Source organism: Equus quagga, chromosome 4 (genome assembly GCF_021613505.1).
Source record: "Equus quagga isolate Etosha38 chromosome 4, UCLA_HA_Equagga_1.0, whole genome shotgun sequence".
NCBI lineage: Eukaryota > Metazoa > Chordata > Mammalia > Perissodactyla > Equidae > Equus > Equus quagga.
Window position 1 is genome coordinate 114,865,736 of NC_060270.1, and position 20,635 is coordinate 114,886,370.

The following is a 20,635-nucleotide window of genomic DNA, read 5'->3' on the forward strand; positions in this document are numbered from 1 at the left end:
GATCAATTCATCTTCCTTCTTAAAACAATACTGTGTCCAAGCAGGAGGAGAAGTTAGAGGCCATCCAGCTCATCCCCCAAGAGAGGCCAGTCAGCCAGCTAATGGCAGAGCCCAGATTGAAACCCAGGCCTCCTGCCTCACTCTGTCATTATAAAGCAGATCAGCTAAGTGATTTTAAAACTCAAGTAACTGTGCTCATCTCTATATCATAATTAAAAATCTCTAAAATGTTTAAAAATGCCATGGGGAGGGTTTTTATGGCTGAAAGCACTTCAAGACCTCAGGAGAAAAGAAACTGTATTAATCCAAAGTTGTAGCCCCATTCTTCATTATTATTACTGTTATTCAAACAATTGAATTGCTTTAGTTAATTTTAATACCATACTCTGGTAGAGTAAAGATGGCCACAATTTTTTTGCTACCCCTCCCATAGAATATGGGCTGACCTCAGTAACTTGCATGACCTGTAAAATACAGCAGATTGAGGTCCTGGGACTTCTGAAGCCAAGTCATAAGAAGTCTTGCAACTTCCACCTGGGTCTCTTGGAATCTTCTATCTGAACACCGTGAGCTGTCTTGTAAGAAGTCCAAATATACAACTTAACAACAACAAAATAATCCAATTTAGAAATGGGCAATGGACTTGAATAAACATTTCTCCAAAGAAGATATGCAAATGGCCAATAAGCACATCAAAAATACTCAGTATCACTAGTCATTAGGAAAATGCCTATCAAAACCACAATGAGTCTCCACTTCACACCCACTAGAATAATTATTATCAAGAAAACAAAATAAAATATGTTGGTGAAATGTGTAGAAATTGGAACGCCCACGCGTTGCTGGTAGGAATGTAAAATTGGTGCAGCCACTATGGAAAACCGTTTGGTGGTTCCTCAAAAAGTTAAACATAGAATTATCATAGGATCCAGCAATTCCACTTCCAGGTATACATCCAAAGGAATTGAAAGCAGGGACTTGAACAGATATTTGTATATTCATGTTTGTGGCAGCATTATTCACAATAACCAAAAGATGGAAACAACACAAGTGTCCATCAACAGATGAACACATAAACAAAATGTGGTGTGCATACAATGGAATATCATTCAGCCATAAAAAGGAATGAGGTTCTGACACTTGCTACAACATGGATGAACCTTGAAGACATCATGCTAAGTGAACCGAGCCAGACACAAAAGAAAGAATATTGTAGCATTCGACTTATAGGATGTATCTAGAATAGACAAATTCATAGAGGCAGAAAGTAGATTTGAGGTTATTGGGAGCTGGGGGCAAGGGATAACGGGGAGGTACTGCTTAAAGGGTACAGGGTTTCTGTTTGAGGCAATGAAAAAATTTTGTAAATAGACAGATGATTGTACTACATTGTGAACGTACTTACTGCTACTGAACTGAAACTTGAAAATGGTAAATTTTATGTTATGTATATTTTACCACAAGAAAAAATCTGCAAACTCTGTCATATATTAACAAAGAGAAGAAGGAGGAGGAGGAGGAAGATGGAGAGGGGAAGTGAAGGGGAAAGAAAGAGGAGGGGAAGGAGTCCGAGTCCTAACACCTCGAGGCCACCACTGGAGAGGCCACACGGAGGCTGACAGACTCAGCTAACCCTGACTTTCCACCCACCCCTGCAGGAGCGGACACATAAGCGAAGCTGTCTTAGGGCCTCCAGAACAGCCTCACCTCCAGCTGCTTACCTCTGAGTGACCTCAAGCAATGTCTGAGGAAGACACTGGAACTGAGGAATTACCCATCTGAGCCCTGTCCTGCTCCTCAAAATCACAGACATGATAAAATAGTTGCTGTTTTAAGCTGCCAGGTTTCAAGATAATTTGCCACACAGCCATAGATAACCAGAACCTACTCCCCCTCCTTTCGTAAGTGGGCTGATCCGATGGTTCCTAAGGCAGACCTGGCAGAGTGGTTTCGGTCAAAATACCACTCCGTCAAGTTTTAGGAGGTTTGAAGAAGTGTTTGGATGGTGTACGACAGTGGTTCCCTTCGCCTTGGGCAGAGGCAACAGCAATCTGCCTTAAACATTACATCCTAGGTTACTGGTAAACATCCTCTCCAGACAAAGGCCAATTCAGTCATAAATTAAAAAGTTTACAGACTGCATTTTATTTTCTTTCAAAATGAAGTTATTTTTATTAAGTTCCATAGGGGGAGCGGAAAGTCATAAAAAGTAAGATCATTCCCTTTACTAAAATGACAGTGAGGAAAGTGATATGTTTTTCCACACAAAAATATTACTATTTGGTGATATTTGAGAAGCAGAATTATGAAAGCTGCTTTCTAGTCTTTTGTCCTAAAATTGGAAAGCAAGTAGGCTTCGCTGTGCCTGTGAACTGCGGGCTGCTCCTCAGTGCCCCAGCGGAGAGGAATGTCTCTGTCTGAGGCAAAAATGCACAGTATGAGTCATATACTATGAATAGTGTGTTAGATGTCAGGAGACCTGAGTCTTTTGTTCATTTCCACCCAACACGTAACCTGGGCAAGACACGTGACTTCTCTGGAAGTCAGTTTCCTCAGTCACAGAAGGGAAATACTTCAGCTGCACACTGGAACCAGCAAACTAAAATATGATACTAAAATCTTGATGCCCAGGCTGCACCCCAGGCCAATTACATGAGAATCTTTGTGGATAAAGATCTCAGGATTTTTTTAAAAACTCCCTAATATTTTCCAATATAAAATCAAGGTCGTGGGAGCTGGCCCCGTGGCCGAGTGGTTGAGTTCGTGCGCTCCACTTCCGTGGCCCCGGGTTTGGCGGGTTCGGATCCTGGGCACGGACATGGCGCCGTTCATCAGGCCATGCTGAGGTGGCATCCCACATGCCACAACTGGAAGGACCCACAGCTGAAAGATACAACTATGTGCCAGGGGGCTTTGGAAAGAAAAAGGAAAAATAAAATCTCAAAAAAAAAAAATCAAGGTTGAGAACCATTGAAATGGAGGACTGAGGCATGGAGGAATCTTTAAAGTTTCCATCCAGCTCTAAAAATTGTATAACCCCGCTATTTTATCAGTGCACCGGAAGAAGTGGTCCTCTTTTCATGCCTAGTGGCAGCCATGGCTCTTGGTCCCAAGTAGCGTCTGAAGTATGTAGCAGCTCCAAAGCATTGGATTCTGGATAAACGGCCCAGCGTGTTTGCTCCTTGTCCATCTACCGGTGCCCACAAGCTGAGAGAATGTCTCTTCCTCATCATTTTCCTAAGGAACAGACTTAAGCACGCCCTAACAAGAGATGAAGTAAAAAATATCTGCATGCAGTGGTTCATTAAGATTGGCAAGGTCCCAACTGATATAACCTACCCTGCTGGTTTCATGGACGTCGTCAGCATTGACAAGCCTGTAGAGAACTTCCACGTGGTCTATGACGGTGAGGGTGGCCTTGCTGTTCATAGTATCATACCCAAGGAGGCCAAGGTATTGTACAAGTTGCACAAAGTGAGAAAGATCTTTGTAGGTGTGAAAGGAATTCTTCATCTGGTGACCCATGATGCTCACACCATCCACTACCCTGATTGCCTCATCGACGTGAACACCACCATCCAGACTGATTTGGAGACTGGAAAGATCACCAGCTTCACAAAGTCCAACAGTGCTAACCTGTGTATGGTGACCAGAGGTGCTAACCTGGGAGGAACGAGTGTGGTCACCAACAGAGACAGACAACCTGGTTCTTTTGATGTGGTTCACGTGCAAGATTCCAATGGCAACAGCTTTCCCACCTGATTCTGCAAGATTTTTGTTATTTGCAAACGCAACAAAGCATGGATTTCTCTTCCGCAAAGAAAAGATATCCACCTCATCATTGCTGAAGAGAGACAGGAGACTGGCGGCCAAACAGAGCAGTGGGTGGAACGGTCTCTAGGTGACATGATTGGAAGAGTCTTTGTGTTTAATTAAAGATAATATGACGTAAATAAACAAATATGGTATAACCTGATACTCAAAAATGTTATTCCTTCAATAAATATTTATCATGTGCTTATGTTCCAGGCATTCTGCTTGACCCTAGAGATACCAAGAGGGGTTCAGCATTGTAGACAGAGGGAGCGGTGGGGAGAGATCAAAAATACAGACAGTATTCGGTCTCAGCTCAAGGGAAGACATGGAGCAGTCAGTTCTCTTTGGAGTAGGGGAAAGAGATTCAAAGAGGAAACAGCTTGAACCAAGTCTTCAACACTGATTTGGCTCTAAATAGATGTTAGGAGCAGATGGTGGAGGGTGAAGGAAGGGCATCTCCATTTGCCTAGCATCCTAGTGTCCAATTTACACATAAAGTTGTTGGCATAATTAAGTGGGAAACTCTGTTTTTGTTAATTCTATGATACCAGTAAAACACTTTCCTAAAAGGGCTTGGCTTATGAAGAAAGAAATGGCTCAAAGGCAGTATGATAATACAACTAATAATGATAGCCAACATTTATGAGGTGTAACCACAGGCCAGCACTCTGCTAAGCACATGATATTCATGAGTTTTGTGACCGCTGGTTACACAAGCAAGCTGCCTCAGAATACTCAAGGACTATTATGTGGATTTCCTCTGTGTGGTCCTGGGCTAGAACTAGGATCAATGGCTGGAAGCCATAGAAAGACAGACTTTAACTCGCCCAAGGGAATAGCTACCAAATAGGTTATACTAAGATGGACCGAATGACCTCTGAACAAAGTAAGTTTTCCACTTCCTTTTTGCAATTTTTTTTTTTTTTTGGTGAGGAAGATTGGCCCTGAGCTAACATCTGTTGTCAATCTTCCTCCTTTTTTGCTTGAGGAAGATTGTTGCTACACTCATATCTGTGCCAATCTTTCTCTATTTTGTATGTGGGGTGCTGCCACAGCATGGCTTGATGAGCAGTGTGTAGATCCACACCCAGGATCTGAACCTGCAAACCCCAGGCCACCAAAGTGGAGTAGGCAAACTTAACCACTACACCACCAAGCCAGCCCCAGTTTTCCACTTCTTAACACTTTAATACTTACCCTTGTAATAGATAATTTTTACCCCCGACTACTTAGAGACTGAAAACAAGAGGAAAAGGCAGAATTTAAAGAATTCTGATTCTTTAAGAGTTTGTTATTCCTCTCACCCACAGATACACCACTATTTCCTACAAGACCAGCAAGCAAAAAAGACGATAGGGAGAGGAGTTCTTGACTCAGGTACAATGCAAGCTTAAGCAACTCGAGTGCACTGAGTTCAACTGGGATCAGCCCGACAAGTAAGTCAGGTGTTCCTCACAAAACTCTGAGACGACAGTGGTGCTCAAGGCTTCCGCGGTGGGGCATGGCTCACTCAAGGCTTCTAGTCTGCTCTTCTGGTTGTAGAGCTGGACTGGTGCCCAGACTGCCAGTTGCAGCTGAGTCCTTGTCCCCTGCCATCCATCTATGGAGTCTACCTACTCAGTTGCTTCTTACTCTAAGTCCCTTGCTTTGACAGATGGTTTGAACTTCAAATTACAAATAATTTTCTCTCTGGGTACTATCTCAGTCCCTAACTTATGTTTAACATTTTAGGTAATAGCCTGCCGTTCATCATCTTAAGCAATTTACAGATTTAAACATACGCTGTGTGTGTGTGTGCATGTGTATATAAATACATATATGTTCTGATACACATAACTTCCTGCTTCATTATTTTCACACATAACATCCTGAACCGGAGGAGGAGAGAAAAGAGGAGGCCTCCAGTGAGCCAAGGATGCCCCACACTCCTATCACCGTTCCACCGTACTTGAAGGACCCCGCGCCCTACAACTGGTAGAAATGTTGAAGGAGGGTCTCCAAGTGTTGGATGGTAGTTGAATTAGATTACCTGGAATTTTTCTCCCAAGTTTGAGAATCTGTGGCTCTCTGATAATTGACTTGAGTTGAAATCAGCCTTGAAATGGGACTATTTCCCATATCTGTCTTTCAGTCACAAGTTATAAATCATCACGGTTGGCTTACCAAGATCAGCAAGGGGGAGGATCACAACACAAACTAAGTCATTGATTGACTGTTGGGTTGCAGCCGAGATTACAAAAATGAAGAAGACATGGTCCTATGCTCAGAAAGTTTATAGTCTAGTGGGAGAAACAGATCCATTTTAGATCATTTCCAAAAACTGTGGCAAATAAAGTGATAAAAAAGATGTGTACAAGGTGTCGTAGACCACTGAAGAGAGGCACCCAGCCTATCTGGAGTAAGGTGAAGAATTTGGAAATCATCTGGAGGAAGTGATTACTAAAATGGATCTTAAAATAAAAGTAGGACTTACACCAGCATATAAAAGGAGATATCAGCATTCTGGTGTTGTGTGGTGTATGGAGGGAAAATTCTAGTCTGGGACAAAGATGTCAAGGCTGGCATAGGTGAGAGATGGGGCTGGAGAAGTCACCAGAGGCCAGATCACAAAAGGCTTAAGTGCCTCGTTAGGACATCTGGGCTTTACTTTGTTGGCAGGAGTGAGCCATTGTTGGGTCTTAAGCTGGAGAGTGACAGGGTCAGATATACCTTTCAGATAATTCTCTCTGGCATGGCTTTGTAGAAAACTGATTTAGGGAGACAAGTCAGGAGGCAGGGAGTAGTGAACAGACTGTTGTAGTAATCCAGAGAGGAAACACTAGGGGCCTGAACCCGGGTGTTGGTAGTCAGGGGAAGAAATAAAGTTGAGAAATACTTCACATATAGTGAAATTGGAGGGTTCACCAGATGGTTGAGTGTGGGAGTTGTCAAATAGGGCTGGATTAGGGACAACTTCCAGGTATTCACCTACAGTGTCACTTCTCCAGTGAGGCCTTTCCTGGCCACCCTGATAAAACAACAACATCATCCTTACCAGCATTCCCTAGCCCCCTTCCCTGCAACGTCTTTCTCTGTAGCTCTTATCATGTAGGACATAATTCTGTTACCATCTGTCTCCCCCACTAGAATGGATGAGGTTCTTCAGGGCAGAGATTTCATCTCTTTGGTTCACTGCTGCATCAGCACTACCTGGAGCAGTCACTGGAACCTACAATATGCTCATTAAGTATCTGCTGAATGAATGAATGCGTGATGGTGGTGCTGAGAAACTGAGCAAACACGTAGGAAGAGAAACAGACCTGGAGAAAAAGATATTGAGATCATCTTGGGAATTTCTGGACCACTCCACGGAAGGCTCTGTAGAAGAGATGAAGCTATGTAGAGTCTCAGAATCTTACCTCTGACAGATGCCCCAGAGACTGTTCTGTACAGGTCCTTCATTTGGAGAAGAAACTGAAGTCTCGAAAAGTGAAGTGCTCTGCCCACGGTGAGACAAACACTAGCTAGATACCAGCCCAGCTGAGCTGAATGCCCAGGCCTCCGGTTCTCAGCCCCATGCCTTTAGTGTTTATGTTTCATGTTGTCTGGTTTCTGCTGATCTGAGAGATGGCTAAAAAATCACTTGCCCCTTTGACCTTCAGCTAGAACTTAACTAAACTGTTAAATGACTGTTTCTTTGGGGCCTACTTAACCAATTAGTCCAGGAAAGGTTTTATTTTTCGTGAGGAAGATTGACCCTGAGCTAACATCTGTGCCAATCTTCCTCTATTTTGTATGTGGGTCACCACCACAGCATGGCTGATGAGTGGTGTGTAGGTCCACACCTGGGATCTGAACCCTCAAACCCCTGGGCCACCGAAGCAGAGTGTGCAATGTTAACCACTACACCACTGGGCTAGTCCCTGGGAAAGAAAACTTTTGAGACTGAGATCTAGTCATGGAGGACTCTTCTCCCCTGAGATCTTACCAGGCCGAGGCTGCCTTACCAGCTGTGCTAGAACAATAGATAGCTCTGCCTCTCTGCCTCCCACCAGGCAAGAGGTGATTTCATTTTTATCTGATATTTTTTAATGGAGGTATAATAATAATACAGTGAAATGTACAGATATTCAGTGCACTGATCCATGAATTTTGACAAACATATACACCCATGTAACCACCACACCAGTAAAGATCTCTGTTGCCCTTCTCAGTCAAAGCCCCCTGCCAGAGGCAACTGCTGTTCTGATTTCTATCACCACTGATTAGTTTTACTAGTTTAAGCACTTCATATAAAACAAAAACTGCCGTGTAGACTCTTCTGTGTCTGACTCCATGATGTCTCTTAGCACCACATCTGTGGGATCCAACCATGCTGCTGCTTTATCAGCGGTCTTTTCCTCTGTATCGCTGAGTAGCATTCCATTTTATGAACATAGCTCAATTTGTTTATCCATTCTCCTATCGATGGGTATTTGGGTTATTTCTCATTTCTGACTATCGTGAATAAAGCTGCTATAGGCATTCTTGTTTACATCTGTTTATGGACATATGTTTCACTTCTCTTGGGTAAATATCTGGAAGTGAGATTGCTGGGTCACAGGGTAGGTGGCCTTACAAAGAACTGCAAAACCATTTTCCAAAGTGGTTATATGATTTCACACTCTCACCAGCAATGTGTAAGATTTCATTTCCAATTGCTTCATACCCTCACCCATGTAGATGTTGTCTAGTCTTTTCATTTTAGCCATATGAGAAGTAAAGCAAACACAATGCCTTTGTTGGTATCTGCTAACACTTTGGAATGCTCTATTATTATGGAGAATCTCATACATTTACTAAAGCATTAAATGTACCCACCACCCAGCTTCAGTGATTATCAACTCATAATCACTCATATTCAGGTTCAAATATTTTAGCAAAACTACCTGACCCCTGGTACCGTGTTCCTCCACCAGGAGGTCCGTGGTGTTCCTTCTCTCTCCTTTTTGTGTCAGCACTGTGATGATCAATGCCTAGATCGTTAATTCATATTGGGCTCCAAAATGGGGATATTCCAGTTCTATTCCGTCTTCATTTATGTGTTGAAATATTTCTATAAAAAGAAACTTTCTTCATTTACTAATTGGTTACCGCACAGTACAATTCATATAAGAAAGATAGAATCAGCTCTTAATTCTTTCTCTTTATTTACCAATTTTTTTTAAAGATTTTATTTTTTCCTTTTTCTCTCCAAAGCCCCCCAGTACATAGTTGTATATTCTTCGTTGTGGGTCCTTCTAGTTGTGGCATGTGGGACGCTGCCTGAGCGTGGTTTGATGAGCAGTGCCCTGTCCACACCCAGGATTCGAACCAACGAAACACTGGGCAGCCTGCAGCGGAGCACGCGAACATAACCACTCGGCCACAGGGCCAGCCCCTATTTACCAATTTTTTCAACAAAGAGTTCTCTAGCATTCTCCAATGATGAGCAATTGGTTTGGGGCTCTTTTTGGTATCACTAAGATAAACTCCCGTGTTTAAACATATTTGGTGTGTTTCAATCCATTGCAGTTATTATCATTTTTGATGATGATTTTTCCTACCAATCAAAAAGTACTTAGCCCACTGACAAATAGCTTTGAAAAGCATTTACTGTGCTTCGAATGGTTTTTATTTTCAGTTTCATATGTGGCTGTCTTTCCAATTCAAGTAATTACATAGTATAAGGCAGTACTGAGAAGCGGCAAGATCTTTACAACAGCATCACTCTCACCAGCAGCCTCGGAGAGCACCCACTTAGGCCTGGCCTCTTGTGTAAGCTTGTGTCGGGAATGGACTCGGCTTGTGCTATTCTACAATATAGCGGGACCACCCAGAAGGCAGCATAGCAGAGTGGTTATCTACTAGAGCCCTGAACCTGACTGCTTGAATTCTAATCCTGGCCCTACCTGTCAAGCTTAGTGAAGTTACTTAACCTCTTTCTGCTTCATTTTCCCTACCTGTAAAACAGAGTAGTAACAGTACCTCAAAGGGACGTTATGATGATAAATGAGCTAATAGATGCAAAGCACCATTTGCCTGGCATATGGTGAGCACTCAATAAATGTACAAACTTATTACTGCTCCCATCATTCAAGCTGAACCCTGACTTCCTTTAGAACCCTCAGCCCTACCTAGGAATGCAGACTTGAGACCTCACACGCCTGCAGGAGCCCTCAAGCTCCAGTCTCTACTGAGAAGAAAAACACATCAATTAGGTGCATGAGTAAGAGGCGGTTGAACCATGACATGCACCAACCTTTCTAAGACACAAGAGGGAAAAGAAAGCTGGGCTTTCATGTACATTCCTTATTTGTTTTATCATTTTTAACTCATTTTTCCTGGGGGCCTCTTATATGCCATATGGGAATATCTATTTTGATAAAGACTTTAAACTTTAGAAAGCATTTTCACCCATATTATCTCACTTGATCCACTTAATAGTCCTAGATGGAGGCAGGGTTGATTATCCCCATTTGACAAACAAGAGAGCTGGCAGTGACTTGCCCAAGGTCACAGAGTCTATTGAAACCACAGCAGGAACCAAGAGCCAGGTCTTCTGACTCTTTTGCAGCACCTTTCTGCTTTCACTATCATGGCCTCCTCTTCTCATCTATTGATTTATTCATCCAGCAACTATTTATTGAGCATCTATTTATTTGTCAAGCACTGTTCTAGGACTAGCAAGTTATTGATATAGCAGTTGGGGGCAGGGCGAACCACAGAGACAAAAATTCCTGGCTTCATAGAGTTTATATTACAGTGGGAAGAGCCCAAAAACAAACAAATGGAAACATGTAGCATGTCAGATACTGATCAGTGCTATGGAAAACTATAGAGCAAAGAAGGGTGGCAGGGAGAGTAATAGAGTAATAGGAAAGGGTTACAACTTTAATTGACTGGTGAGAGAGGGCCTTACAGAGAAGGTGACATCTGAGTCAAGTGAAGGAGGTGAGAGAGGGACCTTGCAAATATTTGGTGGAAGAACCGCCAGGCAGAGAGAAGAGGCAGGGCTAAGGCCCTAAGAGGGAGCAGGCCTCGTACGTTCTAGGAACAGCATGGAGGTAACTATAGCTGCAATGGAGGCAGTGAGAAAGAGAGTAGCGTGAGGAGCAAATTGTTTAGGGCTTTGTAAGTAATTGTAAGGCTGTTTAACTTTTATTCTGAGTTAGATGGGATGCCATTGGAAGGTTATTATATAATCCTTATCAGGAAGTGAAATCGATACTAATACATGATAACCCTAAGATAACCCAGCAATTCCAACCCTAGATATTATATCCACCAGAAAAGCACACATATGTGCACCAAAAAACATACACAGGAATGTTCATAGCAGCATTATTCAAAATAACTAAAAACTGGGTACCATCTAAATGTCAAACAATAGAAGAATAGATTAATAAATTTTCTTTGTGGGTGTTATATTTCAACGACATTTATTAAAGAAATAATAACATGGAAAAATGAAAGATCTAAGATATCCAACCATTTACAAATCATTATTGAGTGCCTACTATTTATCACAAGGCACTGTTAACCACTCTCAACTTAGTTGTTGGATTACTTATTGTTATTGTACCACATGTGGCAGACCTCTGGGAAACGGGTCTTGGTTCTCTTGATAAAGTGGCAGCAAGTTCATTGTTCTGAGAGCAGAGGCTTAATGCTAAGCCCATCCACCCATCTGTGGTCCAATAACCAAGCAATGATGATGGAAGGACCTGAAGATAAATATCTCTCCTTAAGTGCTAGGATCTGCAAATCCTACTCAAACTCCTAACAAATACTTTCAATGTAGAATACCTAAATGGGACGTCTTTATCAGAAAATATCATCAATAATGTAGATAAATGACTCTCAGGAAATGTATGACCTTAATGTAAATGTTTTTAAATTCTAGTTAATTGAGAGAGGGCTGGCTTACACAAAGATTTCACATTTCCGAAACCAACTTAAAGTCAAAACTTTTTGCCTATTAATAGGCCAGCCATCCATCTGGCATTTAAATCCATCTTCTAGGAGATAGGCTGACGTGGTGGGTTTCTTGTATTTTAAACTAAGGGATATATAGAGCAGTTCGCTGAAACCATACCCTCAATTAAAGTCCAACTGCATTAAGGCCAAATAACCTTAAGTACAGCATGTTTAGTGTTATGTTCCACAGTTGTTTTAATGTATTATATGTGAATATTTGTAGAGGCGCATAAGATGTGTATTACAGTGTCAGGAGCATTTTCTCCCTAAACCAAGAGTAAGGCCACAGTGGAACCAAAACTCAGATGGGTGGGGGCAAAACCCAGAGTGAGTCTGGAAAATAGTTAGGGAAATAAGAAACTCAGGGCTTAAAGCCAACCATAAACCACAGCTTTCTCATTCTGAGGAGAGTGGGGAACATCTGTTGACTGGTTAAATACTGCCATTTCCATGAAGGAGTACATTTACTGGACAAACCATTAAGATCACTGAAGGATGACAGGTTTGTTTGCAGTGATGTGTGGCTGCCCAGCCTTTCCAGCCAGCACTCATGTCCGATCCAACATAACTGAGTAACCCTGTGAGCCCCTCCCATTACAAATTCTCCTTGTTGAAAGCCTGTGTCCAGCAAAGAAAACAAAGCTGCTCTGGATAGTCCATGTGTGAGTTCCAGGACCGCAGAGCAAGCGGAAGATTCTCCTTGGACATATTTAATGCTGAGGAGCCACAGAACCCAAAACCACAAAAGCTAATAGTCTAATGAATTGAGTTTTTATGGTTATTTTAATCACCATTTTAAGAAGACAGAAATAGAACTTTCTTAAACACCTTGACTAATAAATTGTCAGTGTTTCAACAACAATTACTTTATGAAATGGAAATTAGCTGTTATGATCAAGCCATATGGCTACTATAATTGATTGGTTCATCTTTTTAAGAAGATGGAAAGCACAATCCAAACAATAACCGAATAGATTTTACAAAATTAACTGGAGGTGATAAATTCTATTTTTTGGACAAACTGGGGGGTTTTATGCAAAGAATAGAGAAAGAAAAACCTTTGTTATCTCTAATTTTGAATGGAAACTATGAATAAAAAAAGTTCAATGATCTGGTTAAGTTAAAACCCCCTCACACAAAATGGAAAACAAAATGGAAATTTGCACATATATATATGTAAAATAGATACACATATATGAGAGGCAAAGAGATATTAAAATGAGAAGCTATACAAATATTCACTTCTATAGATGATAGCATGAGAAAAAATGGTCCTGAGTTTTCTCCCTATTTTAAAAGTACACTTCAGCATATTTGGAGTAACTCTGCAGTTATATCAAGCTTTGACTATGTTTCATCTGCAGCCCTCCTCTAATGCATGACAATTTCTCTCATTGATACTGGAGAAACTGAGATGTGTTTACAGAAAAATATCCTTGGGCTTGATGGAGATATGTCTTGAGTTTTAAAGTAGCAAATTGGGCACGGCTGTTCCTTCTCAGAACTGAGAGTCCTGAATCCCCTCCCTGAAACTCATGCTAAGCTGCCTGTCTGGGTTGAACTTTCTCTTGTGTTGACCTGGCAACCGGAATGAGAATGTACCCTCGTCATTCTGCAGTGGAAACGTCTGTCCTTTTGCTTTGCTTAGATTTTGTTTGGGAGTTATTGTCATTGCTATTTTTAGTGAATTATTGGATCTATCCTTCTGGGCTGCCAGTGCAAAATGCTTCACATATATTATTTCCTTTAACTTTCACAAAGATCCTTTAAAGAAGGCATTATTAGCGTCATCCCCATCTTACAATGAGGAAATTAAGAATCAGAGAGTTTAGTGGATTTGCCCTTAAAGAGTGCCAGAGACCAGAAGACAGCTCACTTCTAAGCCTGCATTATTTTCACTGGGCAAAATGAAATTTGCAAAGAGAAATTTGTTCATTGCTTTTCTTTGCCATTTGAAATGGCTGTCTGGAAGGTGGAGGTGGCCAATGTTGCCTTAACTTGTGTGTGACATGAAATAACTCGTAAAATCCTTAGACTCCTCTTTGAGGTAGCACTATTATTTAACCTCATTATACAGAGAAGGACGCTGAGAAAGGTTAAGTAACTTGCCCAAGGTCGCACAGCAAATAAATGAAGCAGGTGGAGGTGGGGGCTGCAGACTTGGCTAAGGGGTCCCCCGGGGCTACTGTCAGGCCCACGCTGTTTCACTAGAGCTTTCCTTAGTGCCTGCCTGGACTGGGTGCAAGGACCTCAACGCAGCCACTAATGGTGGGGCAGAAGGCTGAGGGAGGAGGACGCAGTGGGTGGTGTTGCGCGCCCCAGGGGCCGGCGCTCTCACAGGGACTTGAGCTTCCATAGTCTAAGTCCTCGTTTACTGATGAACTTAGAAAAGGAGCTAGACGGAAAAGGTGCGTGTCGCGAGCTTCCGCTGACCGGTTGCCTCGCGGTGGGGGGCTCGCGTGGGCGCATGTGCTCGCCGGCAACAACCGGGGCCCTCTGGGCTGTGTGAAGTCCAGACCCGCCCAGAAGAAACATGCCCCCATCAACGCCGGGGGCACGTTGTAGAAAAGCCCCTCCAGCGTCCCGGCCCTTGGAAAAGGTGAGGCCCCGCTCTCCCTAGAGCAGTGTCACGGGAGCCGACACTTTTCAGGATATTTCCGGATGTTTCCGGGCATCCACGAGAAAGCTTTTCCAGCCGCCAATCGCAGTTCCTGGATAGCAGGCCTGCGAGTCCAAAGGTTGGCACGTCTAGGGCTGGGAAAATGTTGCGGGCGCTGCCGCGGGGCCCGCCCTGCCCCAGGGCTCCTTTCCGGCCGTGCCGGGGCTGCTGCCGCCGCCGTGTCCCCGCTCTGCGCGTCTGGCCATCACCGGACTTCCCCGACCCTCGCTACGCAAGTGACTCAGTTGCTAAAGGCGCAACGTCCAAAGTCTGTGGGTCCCGGACCGCTCTCAACGCGGCTGCCGACCCAACCTTGGCATCCTTTGGTTCACGGGATAGGAGCGCGTCTGTGACCTTCTTTGGCTTCTGTTCCTTCAAAGAAAAAGGGAGGCGGAACCAAAGATGGACGTAGGACCAGGAGTGACTATCGGGTCAAAAACCAATGTTTCTTTTCCTTTTTCTCTTAAAAAAAAATAAATAATCCTTTGGCCCTACACGCCACTAATGCCCAGGGACAGAGTTATGCGAAGGAAGGGAAGCCCTCGGTGCCGCGAGTCTGGAAACTTGTAGAACCCAGCAGAGGCGGACCTCCCTCGCCTCAGGAGCACCAGGGTGGGGCCCGCGGTCTTGTTCCCCTTCCCAGCCTGCGAGGCCGCGGCGGGCCCAGCTCGGCCGGCCTGGAGAGACGAGAGGCACCCAGCCAGGGCTCTGCGCGCGCCGGGCGCGGCCGCCGTCCCCGCGACAATGTGAGTCTCCGTAGCGGGACCCGGCTCCCGCATCCTGACCCTTGCGTTCCAGTTGGGGAATAGAGGACTCTCGGCAGGACACCTAGTTTCTTTTAGGGCCGAGTCCCTGAGGGTCTGGGCCTCTAACCTTTCCCCACTCTTCAGCCGCCCCTGTCCTCTAAGCCCCCAGAAACCGCACACGCGGGGCAGAGCTCAGTTTTGCGTAGCACGTGGAGGGCAGACAGAGGTCAAGATTGCTGCTGGTCACCCACCCGGGACTCCAGGACCACAAGTGAGGTCCACCACTTTTCAGCTTTCAAAGTGTGAAAGTTTCCAATGCACACTTCATCTGGGTTCAATCTCAAATGATAAGCGCCAACAAGCTACTAAGACACCTGGAGGTAGGACTTGGGTAAGACCAACCAGGGGCAAGCATGACTGCAGGCTTCCGGAGTCTCCTAAGGAGGGCAGATACAGAGGGCCCTTCTGCATGCTGGGAAACTAAGGTTTCAACAGATGATTCCAGAAGCTTAAGCCATCACTTGCCTGGCGCAGCCGGCGGCCCCAGTCCCCTGGGTCAGCCGCTCTGCCTCACCTGGAATCCTCCGCACCTCCCACCAGTCCCCATGGATTGCTCGCGTTGGGCGTCCCCAAGGACAGGCCGTCACGGTCCGCTTCTGCGGGTCTCCCAGGATGTTTCCGGGACTGGGTGAACAGCGCTATTCCCAGCCTGCCCGCCGCCCCCTCGGACCGGAGTCACTCCGTTTGCTGCGACGACCGCCCGTCAAGCAGTCGTTGCCAGCTCCGGCAGGCGCAAGCCCCTGTAGCTGGCTGGGTCCGCGCACCCACCTGCCCTGTGCAGTCACCCAGCGCAGCCCCAGTCCTGCCCACAAATTTCAAAAGCGGCAACCGAGGCTCAGACCGGAAGCAGACGTAAAGGACTCACACACTTGAATTTGGCTAAGCCCAAGCTTTCTCCTGACAGCCAGCCAAGGATGACAGAAAATTTAACTGCAACGGCTATCATTCACTGAACGCTGACTGCGTGCCAAGCAAACTGTAAAATAAGGCTGTATTTTCTCCAGCGAGCCTCCCAACAACCCAAATGAACAAGTTCTCTTATACCCATTTTACAGATGAGAATAGTGAGATGCAGAGCGGTTAATAGATTACCTGAGCTCCGACCAGGAAGAGCACGACATCCCATACCGCTGCTTTAGTTTTAGACGATGGGATGTGGAGAGTGTTGGTAAGGGAGATAGATGTGGCCTGCTGAGCTCTCTTGGGCTCCCTGACCCTTTGGGTCTTCCAGGTCACCACCAACAAAATGTCAGGAGGATTTCCAGGGACCTGCTGGAGGTGGGGTGGGGCAAGGGGAGGCAGGACTCTGAGGACCCTGAGTCTAGGGACCGATTCACCTCATCTGAGTTCTAATCTTGGCTCTGGATGTCTTAGTTGTGTAACCCTGGGCAAGTTGCCTAGCCACTCTCAGCTTCTGGTTTCTCAGCTATACAATAGGAATAATAATACATAATTCAGGTGGGCAACTCTTAAGATCCTTGTGAGGATTAAATGAAGGAAGAGACTTTTTCCCCTTGTTCTCCCTTTGGTTTCCTCATGCCTAGCACGGTGCCTAGGATATAGTAAGTGCTCAAAATAAGGTTGTTTCCTTCTTTTTTGCTCTTTTGGAAGCAGTGCAGGCTGCACCTGGCACCTCCCACTCTGCCCTTCCTGCCGCCTGACATGCCCCTAGGCGATCCTCCTCCCTTGATGCCAGGCCTCAACCAAGCGTGGCTCTGGGGCAGAGTGTTTGGTGGCCTGGTCTTGGCCTTGGAGGCTCAGAGAGCAGTGGGCCAGAGAGGGTGAGGGGGGCAAGAGAGGGAGTGAGGAAGGCCGGGTCCCCAGACTCCCCACTCCTTCCTACTGACCAGAAGGATTAACACGCAGAACTTAGCCTATGCCAGGGCCTAGTGTGAGCTGTACACATATTAACTCAATCTTCCCAACAATCTATCACAGTAGGACTATCCCTGTTTCACAGATGAGGAAATTGAGGAACAAAAAGGACCAGTAACTTGCTTGCGGTGACGGATGAGCAACAGAGCGGGGATTCAAACCACAAGGCTCTGCAGTCTCTCGCTTTGGGGCTGTGGCCGCAGTGAGAGGGGAGGAGGGCCCTTTGTGGAGAGGAGGCCAGTTAGAACCCGAATCTGCAAGATTTCCCTGCAGCGCCCAGGCTTGCGATTAACTAGGCCCTGCCCGCCTCTCCCCCCCCCCCCTACCCCCACCCCCCCCCCCCCCCCCACCCCTTGTACTTGGAGCTACTCCCCACAAGACATGGAGCCCACTGCCTAAGAGGCTGCATCTTCAGACTTCAGCTTCCTCTGGCCTTATCCCCAGGCCGGGACCTACCTTGGGCCTTGCTACCCCTGAGCCTGATGCTGTCCCCGACGACCTCCAGGCTGCCTCCATCATCAGTCTGTCACAGGCACTATTCTGTCACCGTCCTGGGGGCCTCTCTGGGTCTGGGTCCCTCAACTCTACTGCCTGGAGCTCGTTTCTCTGTTTGGAGATCTGGTCAAATCCCTAGGAAACCTCTGCCCTTCGCTCCCTCATCCCATTTTCTCTCCTCTACAGACCCCATGGGGCAGCCTCTGGGCTATTTCTTTTCACCTGCGGGGAAGGGGGCAGTTTCTTGGTGAATCTGAGTCTGCAGAGAGTTCTGGGCTCCAGACTATGGATGTGGGGACAACGTGGCCGAGGGGAGAACTCAGTGCCCCTCTGCCCCAGTCCCTTCAACATCCCTGCCTCCCTGCACAGCACCCCAGCTGGGAACTATGCCCAACCAGACCCTGAGCCAAGTCACTGCCTCTGGGGAGCCCCTCCATCCCTCGCCTTCTGACTAAGGGTGGCAGTTAAGGCAGGTGTTTCCTGGCCGGGCTTTTCTCCCCCCGGAATCAAACCTTTGCTGGCAGCATCCTGGCTTGCTCCCCCATCAGCAGCCCCGGGCGCTTCAGGAGCCTTTGGCCTCTCCTCAGTCCCCATCATTTATTCCTTTGTTCAATCAACAAGCATTTATTCAGTCTCTATTCTGCACCTGGTTCTGGAGATCCAGAGCTGAAACCCAAGCTTGCCCTCTCTGGCCACCAACATTCAATCAGATGCAAGGAGAATGTGGGAGTCTCTGAGCGGGAGAGGGAGGAAATCAAGGAAGGCTGTCCAGGAGGTGGCCCCGAGGGTGAATAGGAGTTGGGGGGCTGGAGAAGCTGACAGGGGCGTTCCTGAATGGACCTTACTTTCACGTGGTCTCTCTCAGGACAGCCTGCTGGTCAGAGAGGCAGTGGCCCCCGACTGAGCGCTTTCCTGGCTGGTCACTTCACAGGCCCCTGGAGCCTCCTGCAGTTCTGCCAGCAGATCTCTCTCCGTTACACATTCAGACGTGGCCCGGCCCTCACCACTCCCTGGCCCATGCACCTGAGTGGGGGTAATCAACTCTTCCAAAGCACCGCTCCCGCCCCCAGGTGACCTGGACAGTCAGCAGGGATGAGAAGCTTGGAAGGATGGGGGAAGGGTCACGCAGGCGAAGGCCAAGCGCAAACAGTCGCTGCGGAGACTTCAACCTTTTAAGGTTTTTCCCCTCCTTCCCCTCATTCCTGTCTCCTGGCTTCTTTCCTTCTTCGAGCCCTTTTGGAAACCGCAGGGAACACGCATCCCCAGGTTCGCGCCGGCGGCGGCGAACAACTGGCTCCTCCTCCGGCGGCTGGGCCCGGGCGGGGGGAAGGCGGGGAGGAGCCGGGACCCAGCCCGGCGTCGCACTGCAGCCGCCTTGGAGACCCGCGCTCCTGCCGAGCGTGCACCCCAGCTGTCTTGCCGCGCCCCCGCGGCCCTCGCAGCAGCTCCAGGCCGCCCTTACATGCCCCTTCGCCTGATACTCCTGCCCGGGCTGCGGAATGGAGGGGGCTGTCTCGGGGTGGGAGTCTCTCGCCTGCGGAGTCCCGGGGCGAGCGGGCAGCCAGGGCGGAACCTGAGAAAGCAGAAGTTCGCGGGTTGGAAGTGGCGATCCCAGCAGCCCTCCACGAAGCTCACCCGCCCAGAGGGGGTTAGGACCTGCCTGGGAGAGGCCCCGAGACGAGGTCGTGAGTGGTAGGGGTATAGGCCAGCTCGCTCCAGACTGCCTCTGCAAGCCCGGCTGCCATCGCGCGAGCCCCAGTCTTCTCCCGATCAAGAGGGCCAGGGTCCTGCCTGTTTGGTCAATACCAACGCAGATCTATCCCCACGGGTGCCCCTTATACGGAGGGCAGCTCCGTACCAGGGAGGCACCAGGGCCGTCACCGTACACACTCCTCTTTGAGGCCGACCTTCTGGGGCAACTGGGCCGAGCGGCTGAGATCCTGCGCTCAGGATCTGGGCAGCGCAGGACTGGACTCCGGCCTGCTACTTAGAAAACGTGTTCGTCACACAGCCCAGTTCACCCCTTAGTAAAATGGAGATAATGGTAGAAGCTATCTCGTAAGAGTGTGGTGATAATTAAATGAGTTAATATGTGAAAAGCGCTTTTGACAAATGGAAAGCGCTTAAATGTTAACTGCCCAAGATCCAAAAACAAAGGAGGGGAGGACAATGGAATGTAAAGAGGTCCCAGTGGAAACTCTGTTTTAACCCCTCCTGCCTCCTCGCAAAGCCTTCTGCCCAGGGTCTCTGATCTTGTCTGAGAGAACTTGAGTCAGGCCTCCGATCAGGGTCGGCCAACCAGCGTGGCTTGCGGAGGGAGAAGGGAGGGAGATGGGATCTTAGAAATCTGTGGGCAAGCCTGCCCTCCCACAGCTTCCACTCCAGAGTGGAGCCTGGGCTAACCTCCCACCCCCTAAAAAAGCCGCCAAACCCAGCAGGAGATCTACGGAGGTTCGCCAAAAGCCTTAGCGTGGGACTGGAAGCTACAGGGTCACCGCCTCCTTGACTCAGCTTCCGCCAAGTGGCTCATTAAACGCCCTGGCTGCAGCCTCCGTCCCAGGGGTAAGTCGTCTCCTGGTCTGGCTTAGAAGAACCAAGGGTCGCAGGAAGCTGACAGGTTTACCCACTCGGACCCCGACGCAGTCCCTGAGAGGGCAAACGCCGGCCACTCAGGGCTAGGTGTTCCTCTGGCAAGCACGGCCCGCGCCCAGGGCAGGCTTTGAGGCGGCGATTAACTATGGGCCAGGAAAGCCGAAGCCCCGGGCTGCTGTCTCGGCTGACGGGACGCTCTCTCCAGCCGCTCTGCGGGCAGGCGATTCCTAGCAACTTCTCCCAAGGAGATGGGTCCGTGTTTATCAAGCAGCGCGCCCCGCCGGCCCCTTTCTTTGGTAAACACTCTTTAAACAAACAGCCCATCCGCTCTGTTATTGCCAAAGCTGCTCAGAGCTTTAATAAAAGCCCAGGGAAGATCAGAACCCGCGTCCAAGGCTGCTGCTTAATCCAATGA

The 20,635-nt window shown here is 47.3% G+C and overlaps 1 pseudogene; it reads left to right on the forward strand.

The window, feature by feature from the left end:
• Nucleotides 1–3,096: 3,096 nt before the first annotated feature.
• On the forward strand, nucleotides 3,097–3,901 carry LOC124238695 (40S ribosomal protein S4, X isoform-like; annotated as a pseudogene).
• The last annotated feature ends 16,734 nt before the right edge of the window (nucleotides 3,902–20,635 follow it).